This window comes from Dioscorea cayenensis, chromosome 5, assembly GCF_009730915.1.
Source record: "Dioscorea cayenensis subsp. rotundata cultivar TDr96_F1 chromosome 5, TDr96_F1_v2_PseudoChromosome.rev07_lg8_w22 25.fasta, whole genome shotgun sequence".
Taxonomy (NCBI): Eukaryota; Viridiplantae; Streptophyta; class Magnoliopsida; order Dioscoreales; family Dioscoreaceae; genus Dioscorea; species Dioscorea cayenensis.
The window spans coordinates 14,351,922-14,375,793 of record NC_052475.1 but is presented as its reverse complement, the minus strand read 5'-3'; the positions used below and the strand labels follow the sequence as shown (position 1 = coordinate 14,375,793).

Here is a 23,872-nt window from a genome sequence, read left to right as displayed (position 1 = left end):
GCCAGAATTACAGAAAATTTGTGGCAAAATTATGTCACTAAAAACATCAATATTTGTGATAAAACTACATGGACACAAATACTCAAAATTTTGTAGCTAAATTATTGTCACTAAAAGCATTGGTATTTGTGATAAACTACATGAACCTTACTATTTGTGATAATTTTGTTGACGCAAAAAATATGAAATAGTGACGAATAAAATGGTGACAATAGTTCATTTTATTGTGGCACCATTGTTGACACTAAAATGATTTTAAAAATAACAAAAAAATTTTTGTCAAAAGTAATTTTTTTATTGGTGACCAATAATTCATCACTAATATAAGATAGTGTCATGTGTTTATATTGTCATAAATAAAATTATTAATTTAACAATAATGTTGTCACTAAATAAAAATTATATGACACCATCTCACATTATTAAATTTAATAATATTTTGTGATAAATATAAAGTTATTAAACAATTTTGTTACAAGAAACAAATTTTTAGTAGCAAAATACTATCACACAAGTAAATAAAAGTATTTAATATTATATAAAAATAGATAAATATCACTAAAAAGTACAAATTTCTTATTTCAAATATAAAAAATTTAAAATTTAAAATTATCTATAAATACAATTATAAAGTTATCCTAAACAATTCTCTAATACAAATTTGGGGATAAAGTACTTCGCTATGCATTTAAATCTTCGTTTTCGCTTTTCATCCTCAGGTTCGGCTAGAATTTAACTCTTTTCTTGGGACTTTAATATTATTCCCGTTTCTTGATGCTTATTCTACATATTTAGAAAAAATAAGAATCTAATAAAATAAATTTAAAATTTTCAAAAAATTCTAATTTAATTACAACTTTCATACAATTATTTGTTCTCAATTGAGAAGAGAAAAATGCCAAGTCGTATTCGACTTTTTGTTGTTTTAAATAGATAAAAAATCATTAAAAAAAAAAAACAAAAGAAACCCACACAACGAAAATCTAAACAACATATTTCTACTATGAACCTAAGATCCAAAATGCCAAAAAATGAAAACACCAACAAACAACTATCATTGAAAAAATTTAATAAACCTAACTTTGAAGATGAAAAAGTTAAAGCAAAATAAAAATTATCTCTCATTTATTGCATAAATTAAGCAAAAACATTTATTAGTAAGGAAAAAACGCAAATCTTGTGACCATCAATGATATGCATCTCTACATCATGAGCTAGTTGAGTCACTTTTGGTTCTCCGAATAAAATAAAGCCAAACAGTTGCCACCAATCTCCTTAGGTACATAAGTGTTCAAGGTGTTTCCTTTTATATGTTACGTTCATTGAGGATATAGGTCTTTTGAAAGTTTTTTTTTTTTTTTTCAAATTTACATTATCCAAATTTTGTGTTGTGAGATTTGGTAAATATCTATTTAATTTTTATTTTAATTTTTGAAAATTTTCCCTAACACTAGGTATGATCAAAATTAAAGGCTTATCTTCTAAGCCTTATAATATAAATTTTGAGTATTAGATAAATTATTATTTTAAGAACTTTTTACATTTTATCTATAATTACTTAAACCACCTAATAAATTTTTAAAAAATATATACATAAATCTTAATATTGGGTAGAAAATATAGACTTTTTAATATTTTATTAAGAATATAATTTTTACAACCACATATACTAATTTATAAAAGATTATATATATTAATTTATATTTTTATGACAACATTTAGTAGACACTACATGTTTATATTTTTTTGGTATCCAAAATTATCAACATAAGATGCATAATTGTGATAGACACAAAATTGTCACAACTGAAAGTGTAATAGTGAGAAAATAATTAGACATCACAAGTAATCCAAACTATAGTGGCAATTAACTTTTTTTTATCATAAAATACACAATAACATGGTTAACAAATTTAATTGTTGTAACTATATTTATTAGACACTAAATGGTTAAAATTTTTGTGACAAAACTGTTGTAACAAAAAAATAGATGTTGAGTGACAGAAAACACTTTCACCACAACAAATGAAAAATTATAACAATTGCACATCATTCTCATCAAACATTTTTGACAATAAATCTTATATAGTTTTAGTGACAAACATTAGACGCAAAAGAAAATTTTCCACTGTTAATATATTTATAGTAATGACTTAATTGTGACATATACTACATTGGCATTATTATCAATGTAATAGTGGCAAAAACATAATTGTCACAATCAATCTAAACAATAGTGTTGATTAACTTTTTTGACACAAAAATCCTAATATTTGTGGCGAAATAATAGGGAGTTACAAAAAAGTTATCACTGAGAATCATAACTCTTGTAGTGCACAAAATATGCAACGACATCGGGGGCCTAAATTGAGGGAGTGAAGATGCTCAAAAGTATTGATTCTGCCTTTAAAGGCTAGCCAGAGGAAATTCTTTACACGAGGGGAAACTCGAAACTAGACCAAATGGCTATGCCCATTTGGATCAATGGTTCTAAGGCTAGGGATAAAACAAAGTATATTATCACCAAAAAGGCAGTACAAGTTATAAAGGTTCCAATTGCCATCCAGAACTAAATCAGAAAAATTTAGAGAGTCAAAATCAAAACTCATATTCAGGTAGGTAGGTTTATAAGCTAATGGAACTGCAAAACCCCACATATCAAAGAGCAAAGAGGTGCTATTAGGATTCAAAGAGTTAATCCAAGAAGAAGGTTTCAAAGAATCCACAAAGGTACAGATGCCTCCGAAAAAACATGAGTAGTTAGAGGGAACAGAGTCCTTTCAAAAATGAAACATGACATGCTTATTATGAAGAATGTCCACCCAAAACACATCATCAGAATTGAAAAATTTGAACAAATATTTTGTTATAAGAGAGTGTTTAGCAAGTAAAATATTTTTGATAGCAAGACCCCTCCAATTTGAGTTATTATAAGATTATTCCAACCAATAGCGTAGATGCCTTTCGATTGCTACTTTTGGACCAAAAGAAGTTATTACCAATCTTAGAAATCTCATCAAAAGAAGAATAAGGAATGGGATAAATAGATAGATGATAAGTAGGAATAGAGAGTAAGGAAGAATTAATGAGGACAGTTTTGGCTGCAGTAGAATGATTGGATTCTTTCCATTTGGAGTAGGGATGACGAATCCAATCAATCATAGAAATGAAATGAGCAACCTCCAATCTCTTTAATAGAGATCCCTAGGTAACTAAGAGAGAAGGAGGCAGGGTTGAAATTAAGAATGGAATAGATGCTCTTAGAAATCCTCTTATAAAATTAAGTAGGGAAGTAAATGGCTGATTTGGTGGAGTTAGGAAGCTAAACAAAGAACTACCAAAAAATGGATAAGTAGAGCTTAATATTATGGGCGGCTCGTCTAGTTGCTTGGGTGATGAGAATAAGATCGTTTGTATACATTAAGTGATTAAAATTATAACGGAGGTTACGATTGAAACCAGGAACTATATCATGACGAAGCCCACAATTTTGAATAGAAGACAAATTTTGAGCAAATAAAATGAAAAGATAAGAAGAAATGGGTTCACCTTGCCAAACTCCTCTAGAGGAGGAGATCCAAGAGGTCGGAGTTCCATTAATAAGAAAAGAGAAAGAAGTAGATCTAAGGCAAGTTTTAATCCAAGAAATCCAAGTGTTAGGGAATTTCATTTTGGCAAGAGTAGCAAGAATTGCAGTCCAGCTGAGAGTACCATATGCTTTCTCATTATCTATTTTAACTAGAGAGGCCATTGGTCTCTCTCTCAATGGAATGACCAACCTCTTGAAAGGTTATAATATTATCAAACGGATAGCAGACAATGAACAATAAAAACCGAGCTTGTTCTCTACCAATGAGCTTAGGGAGAAAAAGTTTAAGCCGGCTGGCTACTATTTTAGAAATAATTTTAAAATAAACATTACAAATAGAAATTAGATGAAAATATGAAACTAAATTAGGGTTATCTGTCACACCCCGACCCACAGGCCCAGACATACCGCCACGACAACTCAAGGAAGGGCAAGCATCACCTCAACATTGAATTATTGTAAGGCTAACATATTTCATGTTTATAATCACTATAATAATGAGAGAATGCGATAACCCACAAGATCACAAAAGATACATATCCATGACATCAAAGCAAACCCTGAGTATTTTTTATCACACAATAGTTTAGACAGCACCAAGTGTAGGAGTTTCCAAAGAAAACTGATGAATCCAAACAAGTCAACAAATTCACTAATGGATCCCATTAAAATACATGCCATAAACTAGTAGTAAACCTACACAGGATTCCATAAAGATGTACTGTGATGGGCACTTGCCAAGAACGACGTGATTGTACCGCTAGGCTGTACTATCACATGGGAAAAGAATAGGGGGTGAGTAACTAGGTTACTCAGTAAGGGGATTAGCATGGATCTATAAAGTCACACATTTTAGAATACATATGTTTAATGAGAAACATATCAAAACTATCAATGTAATAGATAGCCTCAAGAAACCCTCATCTCTAACCATGACCATGGCTAGATCTGGAGCCACCAAGATACACATCTCTTGGCGTTGGGCACTAGGATACCCGTGTGATGACTCCGGGTACCCAGCACCACACACCTTTCAGGTTCTCTACGCGTCTCCTAAAAGGGTAAATTTCAACAGAGTTCTCCATACAACCCTAACTAGGTCGAACCGTGGATACTTTGTTACTGCAGTAAGTAGCGGGGCGTGACCCCATGTCACCATCAAAACCATCAAGCCATAATACCGCTCAAAGGCATGACATATAAATCATCATAATGTGTGATGAGTGTACAATATTCTAGTATTTCATATCATTTTATATACTCATTTTATATAAATCATCATAGTATGTTTTGCATTCTCAGGCTTTGGACAACACTTAAAGATGAGGGAGACCAAAAGAGGCATTTCAGACCTTAAACAAAGAAGTTGGAGTTCTCTTGGCATCAATTGAACAAGGACAAGACAAACTAGGTGGCTTACGGGCAGCTTACGGCCTGACTTATGACCGTAAGACTTTTACAAAAAACCTTGCGGGTATGCTTATACCTGTAAGGAGGAGTTTAGAGCCAAACCAGAGGAACTTATAGGCAGGACTTATGTCCCATAAGAATGCCCATAAGGACCATCCAGAGGAGCTTATGACCAGAGCTTATGCCCATAAGGGCAGTCGCAAAGAACATCACAGTAAAGCTTATGGTCTAGCTCTTATAGCCGTAAATTGGACCATAACAGAGATAAAAGACCTTACTGATGAGACTTATGGCCATAAGTATTCCTGTAAGGCTTGCAACTATCTTCTCCAGCCTTATGACCACGTCCTTATACCCTTAAGCACCCCGTAAGTAGCTGGATATAATAATGTCTCATGAGGATTTTTAGGGCATTCTTTCGATTTCTTTGATTCTTTTTTGGAGGTGAAGCTAAGAGAAGAAGGGGACAAATCTCCAAGTCTCAAAGGGTAATTCTAGAGGAGATTTAGATCCACATTCAAGGGAATAGGAGATCATAGCCGTCAAGCTCACCTTGGTGGAGTGCATGAAAGCTCTCCTAGGGTTTCTTTGGTGACTCTCCTATGACATGATTTAGAAGGGGGTTTTATGTTTTCAATGTCTCTCGTTGCGTCTTGTTTCTTGGATAATTTTCCTCCATTAATGGAGGGTTAATTTCTAGATCTTTGGGTATAGTGAACTGATGTGATTATCCATAAGTGCACATGATCATCAAGTAACATCCTGTGTGTGACACAGGGATTGTATTCCATAGGGCCAAGAAGCTTCTATTACTTTCTTTCATCTATTTCCTAGCCTAACACTTCAAATGATGAACAGTAATTAAAAAAGAGAAAGAACTAATTTAAATTAAATCTCGACTACTACTATACACAATTGGTATTCAAGGGAGAACCAAACAAAATAAGGGGTTATTTGGACAACGAATCTGATAAGTGCTTGTGTATTAGTAATATGAAATATTCTTTTCTTACGTTGAGCATTACTTTTCTCAGATTTTATCGCTTATGCATATGTATTTGTGTTCTTTTGTGCATGTAGGGTTGTGGAGACAATAGTCGAAGAAAGGAACCAAAAGTAGATCGTGAATGCAAATTTTAATGAAGTCTTGCATTGAACAAACGTGAAGACACAAGTTGTGCTCAAAGACATATGAGTGTGTGATAACCTCCATTGTGCTCGAGCGAATATACAAATTAGAGGGACACAAAGACAGTCATACTCATGTGTTCTGGCTTGTGTGATACTAGCAAGATCTTCGTCAAATGTGATTTTATTGAAGACGCAACCCGATCTACTACACGGATGTGTGCCCATTCATGTGGCCTCGATGAAAAGTGCTGAATCAGGAGATTTTGTAGAAGCACTATAGCAATTTACTGTAGTAAAATTACAATAGTAGTTACTATTTATACCTCACAGAAATTCAATTCATGGAAAATTACTGTAGTAGTTATTGTTCACAGATCGCAGAAATTAAATTTCTGGAAATTCACCGGCATGTGTAAATTTCACACGCCCATATGGATGCCTGATTCCAACCCTATTTAAACCGTGACTTAAGACGTTTTGAAAGATCTTTTTCCCATCTTTCCCCATCTATGGAGGCGCTCACGGCTAGGGTTTGGAGAGGCTTTGGCTAGGTTTTTGGAGTGGTTCTACATCCTTCAAGACCGCATTCTTTTGGCAGATAGTTATTGGGGGAGATTTCTTCGGCATTGATTCGGCGAGGTGTACCCTAGGATTGACGAGGCAACCTTTGGAGAAGACCATCTACTCCACAAGACCATCGATACTGACTACAAGGGAGGTTTTACTTATGGATTGCATGCTTTTACATTTGATTTCACTATTGATTGTATCTTGCTCCATGGAGAGCTAAACCCCTAGTGGGTGCTTTGACTTATAAACCCTAGAATGATTTTGTTTCATTAACTTTTCATTATGTTTCTTTAATTGATGTTTTTAATTGAGTTCCAACTTTAAATGCTTGTTGAATTGATTTTCCCTTAGGGGCCGTTTGGTTCGTGGTAATAATATATTACCACGTAACGAGATTACCATGGTAATATTAGTGGGAATGTTATATGGTTGGGAATATTGCGGTAATTTAATATAACCATGTTTGGTTGGGAACTCTTATTACTGTGAATAGTTCATTACCGTGTTTGGTTGTCATGGTAATCAATTTGTTAAAATATAAAAAGTTATAAGATTACCATGGTAATCCAAGATAGACACCAAATTTGGTGGTAATAGGATTACCACTTTCTTTGTAATATTTATAAGTTAGTAATGTGATATTACCATCCAGATTAACACCGGTGTAATGCCAAATGTGTTAATATTTTCAGATTACCACGTAACACGTGGTAATCTTTCTACATTACCGCGAACCAAATGACCCCTTAGAGTGACACTAGGGTTGATAATCTATCTTGGTTATCCTTGTAGATGAGTGACACACCATGAGGGTTAGACAGAGCTAGGTTGGAGAGAGTAGAGAGGGTAAGTCGAGAGGTAGCGAAACGTCCCCTTTCCCTTCTGATGTGATTTATCCTATCTCCACGTTCCAAGAGTTATTTGCGGTCATGATAGAGTAAAGTGCTAAAAGACGAGCTCCGCTGGGGCTTACTTGTGCAAGTAACAGAGTGAAGCGTTGAAGTAATCCTTAGTGCTGGGGCTTAATCTTGACTATGTATCTTTCGCTTGGACCAAAGGGTTAGATCTATATTAGGGAATAGGGTTTATTACTTGAAGTTTCTAGAGCTTCTTGCAACCCTACACAGTGTGAGGTGTCGAGAGTACTCCTCTCCACGGGGGCATAGTGTAGGGTTAGTCATGGTTGACCTTAGGTTTGGGACCATGTGTTATAGGATTTTCATGACTCATTAAATAGCAGTTAGGAGATATAATGATTGGTCTTGCACTTGAAACAATAATCCTAGGGAGAGCAATGTCTGGGTACCTGACTTTCTATCGATTGCCACTCCTATTATTCTCTTCTGTCTCTTTCTTATTTTATTTTATTTCTGTTTGCATTGATATTGTTCACACCACCCTTGAATCATCTTCATCATAGTTAAATAGCAATTCTTGTGTTTCTGATCACTATTCCCTTGGATACGACTACCCACTCACCAGGGTACTTTATTACTTTAATAACCAGTGCACTTGCGGTATACACACCCAAAGGGGTGCGTCAAAGTTTTTGGCCCCGTTGCTGGGGAATAGGCGTTTTGAAAGCATTTTGCACTTTGCTATTTTATCTATTCTTCACTTGTTCTATTTCACACTTTTTTATTCTTCCATCATTCAGATTTGTTTTATCTTTCTTTGGTTGCAGCTCCAAGTTATGACCTGAGAAAACCCTTCGAGATTGGTTGTAGGAGATCTGGACATTGGACAAAGAATTCATAGAAGGGGAAAAGAACCTGTGCAAGAACAGTCAAATCAAGCTTAGATAGAAGGTGAAGGGTCTGATAACATGGCAAAACAGAATAAGCAGCAAAGGGTATGCACTTTCAGATTATGCTAGACCCGTAGTTCTTGGCACGTAGTCTAGTATTGTGCGGCCACCGATCACGGTTAAGAATTTTGAGCTCAAGCTAGGCTTCATTCAGATGTTGCATCAGTCAGCACAGTTTAATTTTTTGGCCGATGAGGATCCAAACAATCACATTGAGAACTTTTTGGAAGTGTGAGGCATGCTCAAGATTAATGGTGTTACGGATGATAGCATCAAGTTGAGGGCCTTCCCATTTTCCTTAAAAGGAAGAGAAAAGCAATGGCTACACTCATTACCTAGAGCATCGGTTACTACATGGGAGGAGATGGTAGAAGCTTTTCTTGCCTGATATTTTCCTCCCAAAAATTCTACAAAGCTTAGGAATGAAATATCTTCTTTTGTGCAAACAAAATTGGAGTCTCTTTTTAGACATGGGATAGGTTCAAGGAGCTCCTACGAAAATGTCCTCAACATGGGTTCCCCGAGTGGATGATCATTCAGACTCTCTATAGTGGCTTGAACCCAAGCATAAAGTTGTTACTTGATGCTGCAGGAAGAGGTACCTTAGGAAGCAAGACTCCTGAAGAAGCCCGACATCTCATCGAAGAAATGGCTATTAACAGTTATCAGTGGAACACACGGGACAGAAAGAAGGTAAACAAACTTCATGAGATTGATGTAGTCACATCATTGGTGGCTCAGGTTGAGTCATTAAGCAAGAAGTTAGACACTTTAACTTCTCCTAGAGTGGCGGCCGTGACGAGTTGCACTGGGTGTGGGGGAGGACATGCTCCATCTGATTACCCGATTTCTATTTGTGGTACATCCTCAGTGGAATAGGTTGATTTTGTAGATAATGCAATGAGAGGGCAAGGAAATCCGTATAGCAATACCTACAATCCTGGGTGGAGGAGCCACCCAAACCTTTCTTGGAGTAATCAAGGGCAACAGAAGACTATGGCACCACCGGGTTTCCAACAATAACAACAAGCCCCGAACATGAAAAATAGAGTTTCAGGGTTGGAGAACCGAATGACTTATCTAGAGAAGGCTTTGACCAAGTTCATTTCATCATCGAATACAAGATTTCAATTGGTTGAAGCCACACTTTGCAACCACACCGCATCATTGCACAACTTGGAGAATCAAGTGGGCCAAATTGTGAAGTCACTTTCGAAAAAACGTCAAGGGAGTTTGCCTAGCAACATGGAGACAAATCCAAGGGAGCATGTGAAGGCGATCATTTTGAGAAGTGGTCGTGAAGTTGAGAGTAAGCTCCTTAGTGAGAAAACAATGTTGAGTCACCCGTGGTCGAGGAAGTTGAGGAGATAGCCAACAAGGAGAAGGAGGTGGCACCCCAACCTTACAAGCCAAGAATCCCTTACCCTTCAAGGTTGAAGAACTACCAAAATGATGATCAATACCTCGTTATGCAAAGTTTCTCAAATACCTCGTTATGCAAAGTTTCTCAAGGACCTCTTGACCAACAAGAGGAAGTTGGAATAGAGTGCATCTATGATCTTAGATGCCTCTTGTTTGGCAGTATTGTAAAAGAATATGCCGAAGAAGAAGAAAGGCCCCGGAAGCTTTATTATTCCATGCAACATTGGTAATTTGGGTGAAGAGAAGGCATTGGTGGATTCAGGGGCTAGCATCAACGTATTGCCGTATACTTTCTTCCAGAAGCTAGGCTTGGGGGAGCCTAGGCCCACTCCGATGGCACTTTAATTGGCGGACCGAACGGTTAAATATCCAAGGGGCATCATTGAAGACATACTTGTAAAAGTTGACAAGTACATATTTCCTGTGGACCTTATAGTGTTGGATGTTGATGAGGATGTCGTGGTTCCATTGATACTTGGTTGGCCATTCTTGCACACTTCTAAGACTCTTATTGATATGGACGATGGGGAGTTGACATTACGAGTTGGTGATGACAAGTTGACATACCGCCTCTCCGAAGCCATGCAATATTCTGTCGACTTTGATGATACATTGTATTTCTATGACACTACTAATGAGTTAATTGATGAATACATGTAGGAAATGATGTGTCCGAACCCATATGAGGGGTTGCTAGATCAAGAGGTGGAGAATGAACAAGTTTTGACACTTGGTCTAGAGGACAAGTTCCAACCTACCCAGGGGATCATGAAGAGAATGACCCAAAAGATTAAGCAAGCAAGGAGACGTCACAAGAAGCGCCCCAAGGCTAATGGGGATTTGCAGGTACGGAGTAAGGGTGACGAACCCTTGTGTGGTAACAAGCTAGATAACTCTCCCTTTACCTTGAAACAATTATGTGCATCATGCTTTCAGTTTGTAGGTAAGAGGGAAACCTACATCTATGAGCCCCCGTGAGGTAAGGTCAGGTAAGTTGAGCTTAGTGACATTAAACAAGCGTTTCTTGGGAGGCAACCCAAGTCTTTACTGATTTTCTAGGTTTTAGTTTAGTACTTGCATGAATAAGAACTTGAGTGTTGGTGTCTTGATTTTTTACATGCTATTGCTGTGTTTTTCTTTTGGATTATTAGTGTTTTAGTGTGCTTAATTGTGATTGGAATAGTTTCTTGGTCTTTTGAGCATGTTTTCCATGATTCTCTGGTCAGTTTTTCATAGTATAGGCAGGCTCTATGTGTGTATAAGTGTGCAAAAATTCTTTGCAGAGTCTAAAATTTTTTCTAAGTCATCCAAAGAAGACACACGGCCATGTAGAATTTCCACACGGGCGTGTGTTTCCGTTCAGAGCTCATCCGAAGAGGACACAGGGGCGTATGAATGGCCCTGTGAATGGCCTTGTGACGGTCACATGCCCGTGGGTGATTTCCACATGAGTGTGTGTTTCTCTGCAGAGTTCTCAAACTCTATCCTAAGAAGACACAGGGGCGTGTGTCTGCACCTGTGTATGACACTGTGAACTACACATGGGCGTGGCTAATTTCCACACTCCCATGTGAATCTCTGCAGAGTGTTCTCCTCTATCCCGAGAAGACACAGGGGCGTGTGAGTACCCCTGTGAGTATTCACATGCCCATGTGGAATTTTCACAGGGGCGTGTGGGATATTTAGTTAAATTTTCGGGTGGACAGAGAAGCCACAGGGGCGTGTAGGTGGCCTTGTGGGTCGGGTACAGGGCGTGGGGAATTTCTACATGCCCATCTAGATGTGTTCAGAGTCACTCAAAGGCTATCCTAAGAGCATATAGGGGTGTGTGTCTGCCACTGTGAGCTCTCATGTGAAGTCACACGAGTGTGGGTAATTTCCACATGCTCGTTTGAATGTATAGAACGCCAAGAGGCATGACTTTTCTTTAAAATCTACTTGCGCCTCCTCATTCTATAACTCCAAAACACTCAACCGATTGTTTCTCTTCACTTTCCCGACCGTTCACTATCAATATATAGAGGATTTAGGGTGCTTTCCGGCCGTATTCAAGGTTTTTCATCTCCATCTCGTCGGTACGCCCTCTTTCTCTTTCTCTTCACAAATCTTGATTTATTTTGCTTAAAACTGGTGAATGTTGCTATATTTCATGATTAGATGGTTGGTGCATGCTTTTAGAGTAATTTTAGAGTGAATTTGTGATGTATTTTTGGAATTTTGTAACTTGGTCGTGCGGCTTTCATGCCCTGTATATCCACACGTGCATGTGGAATTTAGATACGACCGTTTGGATTTTTCCAGCATTGAATTCTTGAGTTTATTTGATCGATTCTTTTTCAATTCTTGCAGATATAGCTCCCAGAACAAAGAAAGTAGCAGGCAAGCGTCCCCGAGAGTCTTCTCCCGAGGCGGAGCAGTTGGAATTTGCGATCCCCAAACACCAGGTTCGGTTTGAGTGTCTATCGAAACTCAAGTTTGGACAGTCACGTTTCTCAGACTTAAGTGCACTCAGAGAGATCCAGAAAGGAGATGAGGTGGCTGAGGAGGTTGATGAGCTCCTCTCAGTCGGTATCTGGAGCAGGTTACTGTCGATTCGAGAGCCAGTTATTCGGATGCTAACATTAGAGGTGCTCTCGTCATTAGAGTTTGATCGGTCATACAATTGTTTCTCAAGCATCGATACTATATAGTTCAGAGCATTTGGACAGTACTACAGCATAAGCGTCTCCCAGTTTTTGGTCCAGCTTGGATTGTATGATGATGCTTTCACTAATGCAGAGTAGTACGCATAGTTACTAGCGGACTATCCCGGTAGTTTGACTCCGCAGAGAGCTTATAGAACATTATGCAGACATGGGCAGTATGAGTCGGGAGTTTCCAAGGCAACATGCATGTCCCGGCCATGGTGGCAACATCGGAGTCCTGAAAAGACAAGAGTTATTGTATCTATACTCAATGGTGCAAAGAGAGCCGATTCACTTGGAACATATAGTGGCAGAGTATCTGAGACACCAGGGCCAGCACGCGAGAATAAGGGTGATCTTCTCAGGCCCATACATCACCTGACTCATCATGGGTATGGGACTTTTAGATGTGATCAAGGGGGCTGAGAAGATCATAGCACCATCTCCCATCGGCCTAGAGACTATGAGACTGATGGCCATGATCAGGAGATATAGAGATGGAGTATATGTAATGATCATACCCCCCCAGAGAGAGCCGAGGGTGAGGGAGATGCTGCAGAGGGGTCTCAGCCTGTGCTCGAGCCATAGCCTGAGCAGATGGAGACCGAGGCACCACCTGCAGCATAGGAGCCACCTCTAGTGCGTATGTTTTCTCCATCTCAAGCCCATGATCACTTTGAGAGGCTCGAGAGTGCTATAGGGGTGTTATGAACTGAGATTTCTAAGGTTCGCGTGACACAAGCCACGAACCACAATGAGGTGATGGCACGTCTTGATATCCTACTGCAGTTACTTGAGAGAGAAGTAACCTTGCCATTCATTATGAGATCCATAGCTCCACTGACTCCTCCTGCATCACCAGTACCACCATCACCAGTTCCAGCAGCGCTAGTTGATCCACCAGCGTCATCTTCTTCAGCAGCAGCAGTAGTAGCAAAGGTAGCAGAGCCTGACACCAACGCTTGATGCATCTTTCTTTTTACTTGTCTTTATGTTTTCCGTATTTTATTTTTGCATCTTATTTGGACTTGTACCACTCATAAAGCATTTTCCTTCTGAGTTTATCTTTTATTTTCAGTTGCTTCGAGTTGTATTTCATTTCTATATCTTTATAGACTCGATTTTATTTTTGTTGAGCTTCACTAAACTCCCTTGTGTATATGTGCAGATGGTCTTGTGAGTCTGGAAATTGAGGATTAGTCATTGTCATGATCAATGTGATATTCACATGGCCGTGTGTGCTCCATAACCCATTGGAACTCAACTCTCAATTAATATAGCTCCATCAAATGTACCATTAGCAGTTCAAGGGAGTATTGTTTCAATTGAACATCTTCACACATGTTTTTGATTATTATACTTTTCATTATGCTTGCATGCGTAGATTGAGGACAATGTACATCTTAAGTGTGTGTGTGTGTGTGTGTGTGTGTTTGTTGGGAGGGGGTTCAAATTACACATGTTTTATACTTATACTTTCATTTTTCATGCTCTTGCAGCCAATGGTGGTTCACCTTAGTTGCAATGCTTGTATTCTTAAGTTTAGGAAAAAGTTTAACATTGAATGTTCTCATGCTCTAGTTTTTAATTGAATTTTCAAGAATTTTTGCGCAATTGACACTTGTTGCACTACTCACTCATTAAACCTTGTGGAAACTCAAGTTCGACATTTAAGAGACTAGTTTAGTTGTTTCTTGTTATAATTTCTTTGAAAAAAATGGTTGAATGAAAAGAAAAAGAAAAAAATTATAGTTAGTTATGTTTGTTTTATTTGTGCATTGGGGGTGGAAAGAGCTACCACCTATGAAGTATGAAGATACTCTCATAAGTCGGATACTAGTTATGCCCTAATGAGAGAAAGAGCTATTTCGTGGGATCAATGAAAGCTACTACCCCAGTAGAAAGAGCTACCACCTCGAAAGTGTGAAAGCCACCTTAGCGGCCGCTTAGGAAAGGGTTACCTTAGAGGATGTGTGAACCTACTACCTTCTCTTTTCTTTTTGTACATAAATAAGTCCCTCTTACATAGAGCTTTAAGGAGTATATGTTGGGTTAACTTGAGTGAGTTTACACACACTTACACAATATCGGGTTGTTGTCCTTTTTTATTCAAGTTTCTAGCTAGAACATTGATTTTTCTTATTTGGTATTGAAATTTTTCCATACTTATAGAATGATTCCCTTGCATGCTTATGGTGAACCTAAGGCCAAGCACTTTCAATTTTCCTTCTTATATGCCTTAATGTTTTACTTTTGCTTTAGGACAAGCAAAAGCTTAAGTGTGGGGGACTTTGATAAGTGCTTGTATATTAGTAAAACGAATTATTCTTTTCTTACATTGAGCATTACTTTTCTCAGATTTTATCAGTTATGCATATGCATTTGTATTCTTTTATGCATGTAGGGTTGTGGAGACAATAGTGGAAGAAAGGAACAAAAGTAGATCGTGGATGCAAATTTTGATGAAGTCTTGGATTGAACAAACATGAAGACACAAGTTGTGCTCAAATACATATGAGTGTGTGGCAACCTCCATTGTGCTCGAGCGAACATACAAATTAGAGGGACACAAAGACAGTCACACTCATGTGTTCTGGCTTGTGTGATACTAGCAAAATCTTTGTCAAATGTGATTTTATTGAAGACGCAACGTGATCTACTGCATGGATGTGTGCCCATTCATGTAGCCTCGATGAAAAGTGCATAATCAGGAGATTTTGTCAAAGCACTGTAGCAGGTTACTATAGCAAAATTACAGTAGTAGTTACTGTTTATAGCTCATAGAAATTCAATTCTTGGAAATTCACACGGGCGTGTGGAAATTCCACACGCCCATGTGAATGCCTGATTCCAGCTTATTTAAGACACGACTTAAGTCGTTTTGAAATATCTTTTTTCCATCTTTTCCCCATCTTTGAGGTGCTCGCAGCTAGGGTTTGGAGAGCCTTTGGCTAGGTTTTTAGAGTGGTTCTACGGCTTTCAACACCGCGTTATTTTGGAAGATAGTTATTGGGGGAGCTTTCGTCGGCATCGATTCGGCGGGGTGTGCCCCAGGCTTGACGAGGGAACCTTTGGAGAAGATGTTCCACTTAGCACTTTACTCTATTATGGCCACAAAGAACTCTTAGAACACAGAGGTAGGATAAATCACATCGCAAGGGAAACGAGACATTCTGCTACCTCTCGACTCACCCTCTTAACCCTCTCAAATCTAGCTTTGTCTAACCCTCATGGCGTATCACTCATCCACAAAGATTACCAAAATGGATTCTCAACCCTAGTGTCACTCTAAGGGAAAATCACTTCAACAAGCATTTAAGATTGGAATTCAATTAGAACATCAATTAAAGAAAACATAATGAAAGGTCAATCAAACAAAATCATCATAGGGTTTACAAGTCCAAGCACCCACTACGGGTTTAGCTCTCCATGGAGAAAGATACAATCAATAATGAAATCCAAAGAAAATACATGCAATCCATAAGTAAAACCCCCTTGTAGTCTGTATCGATGGTCTTGTAGAGTAGTCTCATCTTCTCCAAAGGTTCTCTTGTCAAGCCTAGGGCACACCTCGCCGTATCGATACCCAACGAAAGCTCTCCTAATAACTATCTTTCTAAGGAAGACGGTGTTGAACGCCGGAGAGCCACTCCAAAAACTTTATCAAAGCCTCTCCAAACCCTAGCCGTGAGCGCCTCCAATGTTGGGGAAAAGATGGGAAAAAGATTGCCAAAAAGATTACAAGTCGCAGTTTAAATAGGGCTGAAATCGGGCATCCACACGGACGTGTGAAAATTCCACACGACCATGTGAATCTCCAGGAATCGAATTTTCAGCTCACTGTAAACAGTAATTTGCTGCAGTAATGTGCTACAATAAACTGCAACAGTACTTTACCAAAATGCTCCCGAATCCACACTTTTCATTGAGGCCACATGAATGGGCACACATCCATGCGGTAGATCACATTGCGTCTTTAATAAAATCACATTTGACGAAGATCTTGCTACTATTGTATAAGTCGGAATATATGAGCTTGACTGCCTTTGTGTCCCTCCAATTTGCATGTTCACTCGAGCACAATGGAGGTTGGCACACACTCATATGTCTTTGAGCACAACTTGTGTCTTCATATTTGTTCACTCCAAGATTTCATCAACAAATTACATCAACGATCTACTTTTGGTTTCTTTCTTTTACACTTGTCACCACAACCCTACATGCGCAAAAGGACACAAATACACATGCATAAGCGATAAAACTTGAGAAAAGCAATGCTCAATGTAAGAAAAAATTACTTCATATTACTATTACACAAGCACTTATCAAGGCTACTCCACAAAACCATCGATACGGACTACAAGAGAGTTTTACTTATGGATTGCATGCTTTTACATTCGATTTCACTATTGATTGTATCTTGTTTTATGGAGAGCTAAACCCTAGTGGGTGCTTGGACTTGTAAACCTTAGGATGATTTTGTTTCATTAACTTTTCATTATATTTTCTTAATTGATGTTTTTAATTGAGTTCCAACCTTGAATGCTTATTGAATTGATTTTCCCTTAGAGTGATACTAGGTTTGAGAATCTATCCTGGCAATCCTTGTGGATGAGTGACACACCATGCGGATTGGACAAAGCTAGGTTGGAGAGGGTCAAGAGGTAGCGGAACATCCCCTTTCCGTTCTGATGTGATTTATCCTACATTTATGTTCCAAGAGTTATTTGCGATCATGATAGAGTGAAGTGCTAAGAGACAAACTCCGCTAGGGCTTAGTTGTGCAAGCAACAGAGTGAAGCGTTGAAGTAATCCTTAGTGATGGGGCTTAATTGTGACTAGGGGTTTTTCACCTAGACCAAAGGGTTAGATCTATATTAGGGAATAAGGTTTATCACTTGGAGTCTATAGAGCTTCTTGCAACCCCACACAGTGTGAGGCGTCGAGAGTACTCCTTTCCCTAGGGCATAGTGTAGAGGTAGTCATGGTTGACCTTAGGTTTGGGACCATGTGTTATAGGATTTCCATGACTCATTAAACATCAGTTAGGAGACATAATGATTGGTCTTGCACTTGAAATAATAGTCCTAGGGAGAGCAATGTCTGGGTGCCCCACTTTATATCGATTGTCTCTCCTATTATTCTCTTGCATCTCTTTCTTATTTTCTTTTATTTCTATTTGCATTGATATTGTTCACACCACTCTTGAATCATCATCATCATAGTTAAATAACAATTCTTGTGTTTGTGATCACTATTCCCTGTGGATACGACTACCCACTCACCAGGGTACTTTATTACTTCGACAACCCATGTACTTATGGTACGCACACGCAAAGGGGTATGTTAGAATCCCTCTAGGGTTATGACTAAGTACTAAACATAGGATGATATGTTGTGATGGAGTTTAGGCCAAGAGACTCCTAAAGTAGGTAATCCCGAATCCCTCAGTAATTACCCGTAATCTCATATAAGTATTGGTTCAGAATCTCTTCTGACCTAATCTTCCTATGATTGCGTTAAGTATCGGGAAATCTCTAATTAGGATCAATGCTCAATACCTAGGTTTAACCCTAATAGTTGGAGGGGTGCAAAATACTTGAATCCCTCGGTGTATTGGTACATGTGTCCCTTTCAAGCTATGTGAGTCTAATATAAGGGTGCATCCAGCGCATCTAACTACAACCTAGAATTTGAACCATAGAGTTCTCATACAATCCAAAACATTAAAGAACACATAGCAAGAACCACAAACTACAAGATTCCATAAAAGAAATACAACATCTAACAATGCATCAACAAAGATGATCATCCAAATTACAACAAAGCAACCCTAGAGTTCATTATGTCCAAACCACAAATAAGTTAGTTCCTCATGAAAGAGGAACACTCATACAACTCCAAGGAACAAATAAACAAGAAAAGAAGCAAGAAATACTCTGTCTAGCTCTAGATCCCCTTGGATGGATGAAGATCTTGAAGGTTTGAAGAGATCTCCCCTCAAATGATGCTTTAATGCCTTGGATCTTCTCCCTATCTTCTCCTCCAATGTTTTCCTCCCTCGTGGTGAAGCTTTGAGTAGTAGATCGCCAAAAATCATCGCCAAGAAAGGTGGGGCGGTGGTCTAAGAAGAAGATAATTATAAAAAACATGCCCTAACCCCTCTTTAAAGGTCATATGGTTTCCTGTGAGAGCCTCGGGATTTTTGCCAAAATCTTGGTAAAGTGTTACAGTAAAATATTATAGTAAACTGGGTTATAGACATCTTCATAGCCATCAAGTTGCCTGTCAATAAAACCTGAGATTTTGTCGTTTCTCCAATTCCTCGTGCTACAGTACTTACTACAGTGACATGGCTCTAAAATGTTGTTTTTAGTGCCGGTTTCTTCCTGAATTGCGTTGTCGAGCTCACCTAGGCTTTTTTTATGCCTGTAACACAAATTAAACCAATTAAACCATATAAGGGCATTAATTTATGGAAATATGCATGAATAGTGCACAACATATATATATATATACATATATATATATATGTATATAATATACATTTTGGCATTTATTATAAACTCTAGGGTTTATGTTTTAAGATTGGTTGTTGGATTCATGTTATTTACTTATTTTCTTGGTTGTAATCTATTTTATTTGAATCCAATTGCGTATTTGAATGCTTGATTTCTATCTTGGCAAGACCCCTAGTTTTCATACTCGATATGCTTTGTGATGAGAAAAAATTCTCACCTAGCATAGATATGCACCAATTTGTGGGAATTATGAGTAAGCCTAGACATAGGGTACTTTGGAGACCCCATCTCCCTTAATTCTTTCAAGTGAATTAATGAGTTTCTCCATGCTCTTTGCAATCATGTGGAGTAGATTTTTAAGAGAAATTGCATTTGTATTCTATATTCAGATTAGGGGTAATTTCTCCTCATAACAGAGATTACCCGCTTAAGAGATTCACATTAGCTCACAGTAAGGTTTCATAGAGTGTTAATGCGATTGTGTGGATGACTGTATCAACTTTGCATCGATTCAGTTACTCTTCACCCTCTACCGAGGGGTTTAGTATAATCCAAAAAACCTCTCTGTTCAAATAGAATTGCATATTTAAACAACCTTTGTCTTGCTTTTTATCAAACCCTAGAAGGAAGCTATGCAAGGACATCGTCTCTTCCCTTGATTTCTCTCCTGTTTTATTTTCATATTTCTTGGTTTATTCTCTTTTATTCACACAAACATCACTCGATCAATTAGGCTAATTTTTAAAATTAGAGTTACTACTAGTATTCTCATTCTTTCCTATGGACCGACATCTTGTTTAACGCACACTATTATTATGCGATCATGTGTACACTTGTGTCCCTATCAATGTGTCTGAAAATCTCAATAGGATTTCATAATTTATAAATAAACATGCCACATTTGGAGAGTGAGTAATTTAGAAACATCAACTCATGTAAACACAAGTTTCAACATGAAACAATATTCTTTGTAAAGGATCAAAATCACTTGTATTCAACATTTAAATGCACATTTCAAGAAACATGGTTTTGCAAACACATGTAACGTACACTTACAAGCTATTAAACGAAATCATCTACGATCAAAATAACAGTTTCAAGAATCATAAATAATTTTGAAGGAAACCTTCAACAAGATAAAATATCATTTGAAGTAGATGAAAATCAAATATAGCAAAGTCATGCATGCCATTATAATCCATGTAACCAATAATCCCACTCACAAAATTGGCAAGCTACACTACTCCGGTGTTAATCCTCCACCTGTCCTTTACCCTTAGCTAATGCCTCGCCTCCTAAAACAAGCCAAGCAAATAATGGATCAAGACCAAAGAAATCTCAAAACAAGAATGAGTAAAAACTCCTCAAGATGAAATACATGCACCTAGGGTTTACTAAGCATTTGATGGGGACGCAAGTGTAGGTGTCAATCGCATAATAAAATGGTAGAAAGAGGGATGTCTGTCCATAGGGAAGATAGAGAATACTAGTCCTAATTCGAATTTTGAAAACTTACCTAACTAAAATAGTGAGTGTGTGAAAGTAAATAAAAGTAAAAGTAAAGAAATACGGAAGTAAAGGATTTGAGAAATCAAGATAAGAAGCGATGTTCGGGCATACCATCCATCTAGGGTTGTTAAGTGTTAGACATGGTTGCTTTGATATGCAATTCTAATAGAATTGAGAGATTTCCTAAATTATACAAAATTAATAAACAAATATCTATATATTGTCATAAGTCTTTGATGGGAACAATTTGGTGATACCTTCAAAATCCAATATTTGTTTATTCCTATTGAAATACAAAATTAATTATAAAATGATAATAAATTCCATATTTAATTAAAAAAATCAGCGTTTTAATTTACCCTGAAATCAACCTCTATTAAAATGTCTAAATTCAAATAAACCTTAAATCAAACAAAATATATAAGCTGTCACTTGGAATTAAATATTTATTGGCTATAGTATTTATATATATAGGGCCACTAACAAATTAAATCCCAGCTAACCTCTTGCAATCACCACTGATTGCCAACATGCATTTCAAGACTGGAAAAATAAATAAATAAATAATTTTTTACTCATCCATGGAGCACTAAATACGCCAACTAAGCAATATAGATGACATGCCGATACATTAGTTATGAAAATGCATGGACTTTTCCCATTAATTATAAAATATTCATTTGTCTGTGAAGTTAACCAATCCTTTGGTTGCCTTGACAGCCAGTCTTAATACAAAATAGTATTCATATTGCTACTGGATAAAATTTGTGTTCAATCGTTTATTAACGTCTATAAATGATAATTAGTATTTTAAATTTAATTAATTTTAAAGAGTGTTGATGAAAATATCGGGCAGAAAACTATTAATTTGATTTAAAAGCAATTTATATGTTTAATGATATTGAAAAATCATATTGTGTTGTCATACGCTCATAATTTATAATTTATAATTTATAAATGAAGGCCGTTAGATTTGAATCCAATGGTTGATATCATTTATTTTGCAAACACTGTTAAAACAATACTGTAAACAGTGTTAAATTGGGTGGACAGTACTTTTATAAATAGTGACATTACAAAAAATGGGATGAATAAATTGGGTGGACAATACTCTTATAAATAGTGACACTATAAAAATTAGGATGAACAGTATTTTCATCTCAATCATCCGATCTTCATCACAACGGTAATAAAATGGATCCGGCCCATTCACCATTATTTACACATCCCCTCTCCTATTCAGATTGACTATTTGTGGATACTAGCTCTACTTGTGCTCGCAGATGACAAATGGCTTTTATAAATTATATTACTTAGCAAGATTAGAAAAATGGAGCCAAAAAGGCAACAATCAATTTGAGTTCTCATCATCTATATATTTTGAATTTCCACCTTCTAAATAGTTTGAGTTCTTCCCTTTTGCATATTTTGAGTTCCCCCATTTTAAAATTTTTGAGTTAGGATTATACAATATAAAATAGAAAGGAATCCCTAAAAATCAATGTTTAGAGTAAAGATATTATACTTCCTCTTTGTCTTATTCACGATTGCATCTACATTTTTCTTCTTTGAGGTAAGCTTATTTTATATTTTGTTTATTATCTAACATTATTTTTTTTATTGAAAATTTGTTTTAAATAGGATTAGGGTATAAGTTTTTGGCTCCAGTTTATAGTTTTATTCTACGTAATATCAACTATAGGCTTGACTAGGATTCTTACTCATCTCTTTTTCTTAGAGGGCATATATTTATTAGATTTTTGTAGTTGTTATGGAAGGGCACTTTTGTTGAAGTTCTTGATTTTTGTTAATAGGTATGGCTTATTATGAGAGGATATCTTAATGGATTTGTCATAAGTAATTTCGTGCCTTATGAGACGAGGAGTGGTGGCCGAACAAAGAGATGAGGCAGATCAATATGGTGTGGTCCTGTGAGATAAGGTCGATCAAGGAGAGGAAGAAAAGCATAGGTTTTTTTCAGGTGGGGTTTGGAGAATTAATTAGTTTCATAATCGCATTTGGGTTTGGGTTTGGGTTAGGGTAAGATAGGGTTACTTTTGAATTTTTCCAATTTAACTGCCTCCTTTGCTGAATCTGTACAATTTGTCCCCTTTTTTTTTTCTTAAATTTTATTTGTATTTTGAAATGTTTTTCAATAGCTCTTTTAATTTGAATTTAATGATATATTTTTAAATGCTACTTACCTTTAAAAGTGCAAGATGGTTACCATCGAAAACATAGATCTTTAGAGAATTCTGATAATAAACAAGTTATTCCTCCTATAGTAGATGGATCTCAAGTTATAAAGATTCCTACTCAACAATCGAATATTGGTACACGATCGCCGATAGAGCTCTCATTGAGTGGTGAGAGTTCAATTTTTGGCTGAGGGCACATTTCTGAGAGTTGTGAATAGTAGTTATGTACGGGTGGTTCCAACGCCCATGTGAGCGCGGCCCTGTCCCCACTTATTCCACTGAGGTTTGTACACGTCCCTGGGGTCTCTAGTGGGTTCACCCCGCTCCTCTTCCAAAAAAAAAAAACAATCGAATATTATAGGTAGAACTTTAAATAATACACCTAGTCTGTTACTCAATGTATATGCCCCAATTGGAGATCTATCAAGTGCATTGACTAGTCATGTGAGTATAGAAACTCGTAAAATCTTGAACAGTTAATTTATATGTTATCATTATTATTATATTATCATAGAATGGCAGTACCAAATTAAAATCTTAATATCACATAAAGTAAATAATTATTTTTTTTTTCAGGTAACAAATGCATAATGGAGTGCTCCATGTCGAACTTTACCTTCTAGAGTAGTTTACAACATTTATAAAGTTTGTGATTGTGTTTTCTTTTCAGTTTTCAAATTTCTAATTTTATATATTGAAATTTAGAATTTTTTTTTATATTTTTGTTTATTTTTACATAATATGATTAATTTTTATTTGGGTATGTGATGATATTTTGTCATTAGAATTTGTGTCTTTTGTGATAAAATTATCATGAGATGCAATTTTCATATTTATAATAAGATTTGTTATATATTATGGCCATTAATGCAAAATTTTTAATTAGTTTAGCAATTAAATTATTAAATCGATAATATTATTTATGACAACAATGAACATATTAATGATAAAATTAATGTAATATATAATTTTTTTTTTATTTAGTTACAACATACATTATTATAGTAATAGATAATTTTCATATTATATTA

At 36.6% G+C, this 23,872-nt stretch overlaps 1 non-coding gene across 1 annotated transcript; it reads right to left on the bottom strand.

Moving 5' to 3' along the window:
• Positions 1-8,919: 8,919 nt before the first annotated feature.
• On the bottom strand, positions 8,920-9,025 carry LOC120262719. The gene has a single exon (XR_005536973.1). It is a non-coding gene; the product is annotated as a small nucleolar RNA R71 (small nucleolar RNA).
• Between the last annotated feature and the right edge of the window lie 14,847 nt (positions 9,026-23,872).